The following is a 6,563-nucleotide window of genomic DNA, read 5'->3' as shown; positions in this document are numbered from 1 at the left end:
TGCAATCAATTGCTTTTTTTTTTTTTTTTTTTTTTTTTGCTTGGAAAGGCTGTTTTCCTTTTCCTTCTCTCTCTGCCTTTCCGTTCCAAGAATACGACCCTTCGGGCTAAGGAGGGGTGGGGGGTGGGGAAGGGGAAGCTGTTTGGGGAAAGAACAGAAAAGACTCAGGGAGGGGCTCAGCAGCTGTCTTCTAATGAGTGTGTTTTTGTAAGGGCATCAATAATTTAGGTTGCGATTGGCGGAGGGGAGACGCTTAAATTGTGAGCGTGATTCCACATCCCCGCCGCCTCCCGCCTGTTGGACACGCCCCCTCCGCAGACCCCCCTCCCCTCCCCCCCAGGAAGAGAGCGAGCCCTCGTGTTACCCTCTCTCCCCTGCTCCTTAAGAGAAGCCCGTCTTGAAAGGAGGTGGCCTGCAGGATAAACCGCATATCCTTCTAGAAACTAGCGCCCTGCCCCGTGCTGGGAGGTCGCGCGGCGCCAGTTGCTGAGGGGCCTGGAGAAAAGAGCAAGAAATTAATTTTCCCTTGGGAGCAATGGAGGGGCGGGGGGCGCAGCGTATCCAGCCTCCCGTGCTGGGTCCCCGAGGAGCGCTTGGCTGGAAATGAGCAGTTGCTGATGAACTGCTTGTCCTCCCCCTCCGTCCTCCCAGAATCAGGGAAACCTCCTCCTCTTTCTGCCCCCCCCCCCCCAGCCCCCTCCCTGCAGCTGGCACAGCCAAGCTTGGCGCCTGCCTTTGTGGGGAGCCCTCGGCTCGGAACACGGCTGCTGCTGGCGTCCCCCCGTCTCTCTGCTCGTCTCCTTTCCATTGGATGGGCAATGGGTGCGTGGGCTTCAGCTGGCTCGGCTCCCCGGGCGCTGGCAAGGTGGGACCCTCAGGACAGCTGGCGGGTGCGCTGCGCCGCTCACTAGCTACACCGCCGGAGCCCCGGAGCCCATGCGATACAGGTGAGCGAGCTGGGGCCGCTGGGGCCGGTCCTGCCGGGAGTCGAATCCGTTCTCCCGCAGCTGCAACATTTCCCTCTGTCTGCAGAGGTGGAAACGCCATGACCTCCCTCACCCCCTTCCTATGAATCGTGGTGTTTTTTTGGGAGGGGGGATGGGTGGGTGGAGGGGAGACAGTGTATCTCCAGATTTTCCTTGTTTCTGGCTGAAAAACCGCTGCCCCTTTCTGGATAGTTTTTCTGCACGCGGGAGGTGCGGGGGGCAGAGCCCTGATTTCCAGCGTATACTTTGAACATTTCTTTCTTAAAAACCCATTTTCTGTCAACGGCCCTGAGCCCCCCCCCCCCCCCCTTGGAGCGCCTCCCGGCTTCGCCACCGGCCCTGGGCTTGCGCGGTTTCCCGTGAGTAGTTTCGGATCTGAGCCAAATTGGACTTTTTCGTGTCCTCAGCCCCCACCCCCTCTCCCCCCGCTGCCCTCGGGTCTGCATTAAGCCTCTTTCTGCGTGGAGACCCAGGCAGGCTGGACAGGCGACAGGGCTCTCGGGATCCCGCGCGCCTTCCCCTCCCCCATCGCCTCTGTCTTTGGGGGGGGGTCCCCGAAACAAAAGTTGCCTTCGCCGGTGTGGCCCGGCCTTGTTTTCTGTGCTCAGGGCAGCGTGAATGTTGGAAAGAGGGAGATGGCAGGTGGAGTTTAGGCTGTTGAGAATAATTACCTCGTCTTAGGAAACCGTTTGCTGTGTTTAATATTTAATATTCTCCCCTCCCTTGCGCCAAATGACAAGCGGAGACAGCAATCGTCACCCCTCTAAGACCAACCTCCCCCTTTCTATTTTGGACACGGTGGACTCTCGGGGTGGCTTTTTGTTCCCCAAGACGTGAGACTGGCAGCGGGATCCCTCTCCCCTCCTGCTCGAGCTGCTGACAGCGGCAGCCTCGCAGGACACGTGTCGCCGCGACCCGAGGGGGCGGGCGGGGGAAGCGGGCGGCGGGGCTCCTGCCTTCTGGGGGGGTGGAGGGGGGTGGGCTCCTGCTTCGGGGGCCCTGGGAGACTGCGCCGGGAGTAGGAACCAGAATAGAATGTAAACAGGACAGAGGGCCTTCCTGGAGGCGGCAGCCTCAAGCTGGGGCCGAACCCACCGGAGGGGAGCCCCTATCTGCACCCCGTGGCTCCTGAGCTCCGAGCCAGGGTCCTGGGGATGGGTCTCTGCTGGGCAGGCGGCTCCGTCCGGATTCTTTTTCAGAGTCCACGACTTCACAGCACCCTTGCCATCTCTTTCGGGGACAGTCTTAAGCCCCTCGCCGTTGGGGCGGGGGTGGGGTGGGTGGCTGGGGGTCTGTGACTGATGCTGGCCCCTCCCTTCCCGCTTGGCTTCTAGTCCCTCCTACACCCCCAAATCCAGACTGCAGGAAGGCCCCCAGATCTGCAAACGTCTTAAGTAGCTGAGTTTATCCCTGTTGACAATTTTGTTTTCCTTTACCGCGTCGCAGAGATTTGCAGAAACGCCTAAAGGTGTCACTAGGGGCAAATACCATCCTTCCTCTAGGAGGGTTTATTTAATAAGACGGATTTAACTACGCGCTGTCGTGTGTCTGCCCGCTCCCCCCGCCGCTGCCCAGGAAACAGAAAGCTCAGGAACAGGGTTCCAGGGACAAAGGGTGGAATTGACATTGAACAAAGTGCTGTGCAAGTGACCCGCAAAGTAATGCCAAGTGCAGCTCTGGGACAGGAAAAACCCTGGCAGAGGATTTTACTTATTGATTTCATCATTCTTTTTGAAATGTTAGCTTACAGGACCAGAGGCCCCTAATGACCTGGGGCAAGTGAGGAAGATTCTATTCCAGGATCTTTCAGCTGTCTCTGCCTTCACAGTGACCCGCAGGGGCTCTTGGGTTCTGCCCCCTCTGGCAAGGCCAAGCCTGTCTGATGGAGGAAGCTGACTGACTTTGCCGAGCATCAGACCTTCCCCTCAAAGTGTTGGCCTTGGGCCAGCGGCAGCCTTTAAGGATGCAGAGTTTCAGGGGCGCCTGGGTGGCTCAGTGGGTGAAGCGTCTGACGTCGGCTCAGGTCGTGATCTCGGTGTTGGTGGGTTCGAGCCCTGCGTCGGGCTCTGTGCTGACAGCTCAGAGCCTGGAGCCTGCTTCGGATTCTGTGTCTCCCTCTCTCTGCCCCTCCCCTCCTCACACTCTATCTCTCTCTCAAAAATAAATACACATTTTTAAAAAATTAAAAAAAAAAAAAAAAGAACGCAGAGTTTCAGGCCCCACCCAGCTCTGCCAAGTTAGAATCTGCATTTGAACACATCCTGAGCAGCCCCGGAGGTGGTCAGAGTCTGAGAAGCCCTGGGGCATCACTTGACCCTGCACCCCTCAGGGCTCCTGGCTGACCACCCAGCTAACACTGGCGGCTCCCTCCTAGGGTTTCGGGAAGGCCTGGCTAGGTGATGCACAGTCCTGGGTACACAACAGGGTGCTTACTAAGTCTTGGCTACTTTTTTTAGTAAGCAATTTTTTTTCTATTTAAATTCACTGGCTTCCTTTTAAAATTGTTGTTGTTGTTGTTTTTTAATTTTTAATGTTTATTTATTTTTGAGAGGGAGTCAGCATTGAGCCAGGGAAGGGCAGAGAGAGGGAGACACAGAATCCGAAGCAGGCTCCAGGCTCCGAGCTGTCAGCGCAGAGCCCGACTTGGGGCTCAAACTCACGAACCTCGAGATCATGACCTGAGCCGAAGTCGGACGCTTAACCGACTGAACCACCCAGGTGCTCCTGTTTCTTTCTTTCTTATTTTTTTTTTTTTAAGAAAATATGTTACTTTTTAAAAAGGAATTATCACTGGATGTAGTTACACTGAGTTTTAAATTATATATTTATTTATTTAAAAAAAATTTTTTTTTTCAACGTTTATTTATTTTTGGGACAGAGAGAGACAGAGCATGAACGGGGGAGGAGCAGAGAGAGAGGGAGACACAGAATCGGAAACAGGCTCCAGGCTCTGAGCCATCAGCCCAGAGCCTGATGCGGGGCTCGAACTCACGGACCGCGAGATCGTGACCTGGCTGAAGTCGGACGCTTAACCGACTGCGCCACCCAGGCGCCCCTATATTTATTTATTTTGAGGGGGGTGGGGAAAGGGGAGGGGCAGAGAGAGAGGGAGGGAGAGAATCCCAGGCAGGCTCCGCGCTGTCAGCACAGAGCCCCACGAGGGGCTCGAACCCGCAAACCGCAAGATCATGACCTGCGCCGAAATCGAGGGTTGGATGCTTAACTGACTGAGCCACCCAGGCACCCCTTCCATTTTAAAGTGCGTGCCTTTTCTTAAGATTTATTTTTTTTTGTAAGTAATCTCTACACCCGACCTGGGGGCTCAAACTTGGAACCCCGAAAACAAGAATTGCACCCTCCGCCCACTGAGCCAGCCAGGTGCCCCTCAAAGCGTGTCATTTAATGGTGTTTAGTACCTTCACACTATCGTGCGGCCCCCCCCCCGGGCGGTCTAGTTCCAGAATATTTCCATCCCCCCAAAAAGGAAAGCTCCCTCCTGGTGAAGCAGTCACCCTGCGTCACCCCTCCCTGGCAACCACCAGTCTCCTCTCTGCCTCTGGGGGTCCCCCCTCGTCTCCATATTTCATATAAATGGAATTATACAATGGGTAGCCTTTGGGACTGGCTACTTTGACTTTTTTTTTTTTTTTTTGTAGCTCGTATTTTCCTCTTCTTTCACATGACCCACCTGCCCCTGCCCTAAATCGTGCAGGTCAGATAAGAGCCGCAGAGCCCCATCACGGACCTACGAATTCACACGGCAACTCTTAGTTACCAAGCACAAAGGCGTAGGGGGACTGGGTCTTCGAACATTTGCCAAGACTGGACGTGAGAGTCTTGAGGAGTCCAAAGGGGCTCCCACTTCGGTAGCTGGCTATTTCTCTCCAGCAAAAACCATCACTGAGGTGTCGTGCAGCCTTAAGGGGACACCGCTTCTAGACGATTTCTCAAGGGTTTTAAGATCCCGAGGCACACGATAGCTGGATCACGGGGGCGCACAGTTGGTGCTCGGTAAACAGTTGTTGAATGCACGGCAGCACCAATGATTGCCATCGTGACGAATTCGTGTTGTAACGTATTAATGTGTGGGTGCCATGCACAGGCAGTGACTGGCCCAGAGGGCAGAATGAGTGAGGGGACAGCGCACCCCCTCCCCGAGCCCCCAAAAAATATGCCGGGGGGGGGGGCGCAACAAAATCCAAAGATACAGAGTGTAGGCAACACTCCCCACCTTTAGTGGTTTAGTTCAAGAAGACACGTTGAAGGAACCCTCTCCCCTGGGAGAAACTTTTTTTTTTCTTTTTTTCTTTTTTATTTTTGGGACAGAGAGAGACAGAGCATGAACGGGGGAGGGGCAGAGAGAGAGGGAGACACAGAATCGGAGACAGGCTCTAGGCTCCGAGCCATTAGCCCAGAGCCCGACGCGGGGCTCGAACTCACGGACCGCGAGATCGTGACCTGGCTGAAGTCGGACGCTTAACCGACTGCGCCACCCAGGCGCCCCTGGGAGAAACTTTTTAAAAAAAATTTTGTCTCCCCTGGGAGACAGAGAGACAGAGCGCGACTGGGGGAGGGGCAGAGAGAGAGAGAGGGAGACACAGAATCTGAAGCAGGCTCCGGGCTAGGAGAGGTCAGCACAGAGCCTGACGCGGGGCTCGAACCCACGAACCGCGAGATCCTGACCTGAGCCAAAGTTGGACGCTTAACCGACTGAGCCACCCAGGTGCCCCTGGGAGAAACTTTTTATCCCCGTGGCCATCTGTCCGTTTTGACTTTTGATCTTCCAGCACGGATGGGGTCAAGCAAGTTAGAGAGAGAGAGAGAGAGAGAGAGAGAGAGAGAGAGAGAGAGAAGATGATAAATGGCATTGAGCATCCAGATTGTTGGTCTGGCTGCCGTATTGCCCGGCCCGGACAAGAGGGATCGTCGACCTGCCTCTCGACAAGCACTTCCTGTGTCTGTCCTGTAGGCCCGGCACCGCGGTAGGCTTTGGCGATTCTGCAGAGAATGGAATCGTCCTGGCAGCCACAGGTATAATAAAAGCAAACAGGTATCTAGGACTTAGCATGTGCAGGACACGGTTTTAAGCATGTTACGAAGAAATCCGTTCATCAGTTACAACTCTGTGAAGTCAGTGATCATTTCACCGAGGAGGCGGCTGCCGCCCAGAGAGGTGAAGGGACTTGCCCCAGTCACACAGCGAGGGGTGGTAGATCCGGGATCGAGTCCCAAGCCGGCTGCCTGCAAAGACGGGGGGCATTTCTCCACCAATGCCCAGATAGTCATTGGTTGAGGCATATCCAAAGGTTTTAACTCCCCAGTGCCTCGGGCCTGCCCCTCCCCTCCTTCCCATTCATGCACACTCACTCCCCTCCAGCCACCCAGGCCTCCTTGCCGTTCCTTGAACCCACCAGGCAAGCTCCAGCCACAGGGCCTTTGCACGGGCTCTTCCCTCTGCCTGGAATGCTTTTCTCCACCCACGTACCCTCATGGCTCCCCCCTCACCTCTTTCAAGTCTTCAATCCTTCTTCCTCACTGGGGCCTCCTCTGGCCACCTTCTGTAAATGACGTTTCAGT

At 55.4% G+C, this 6,563-nt stretch overlaps 1 protein-coding gene across 1 annotated transcript in view; it reads left to right on the top strand.

The window, feature by feature from the left end:
• Positions 1–739: 739 nt before the first annotated feature.
• The window catches only part of CACNA1A (calcium voltage-gated channel subunit alpha1 A), a 270,223-nt gene continuing 264,399 nt past the window's right edge, over positions 740–6,563 (top strand). Inside the window, exon 1 of the mRNA XM_040450093.1 lies at positions 740–947. The gene's annotated coding sequence lies outside the window, so the exon portion shown is untranslated. The remainder of the gene's footprint in view (positions 948–6,563) is intronic.

This window comes from Herpailurus yagouaroundi, unplaced genomic scaffold, assembly GCF_014898765.1.
Source record: "Herpailurus yagouaroundi ecotype Mexico unplaced genomic scaffold, PumYag 200, whole genome shotgun sequence".
Classification (NCBI taxonomy): Eukaryota; Metazoa; Chordata; class Mammalia; order Carnivora; family Felidae; genus Herpailurus; species Herpailurus yagouaroundi.
Note: the sequence above shows the minus strand (reverse complement) of the source record. Positions and strands in the feature narration are given on the sequence as shown.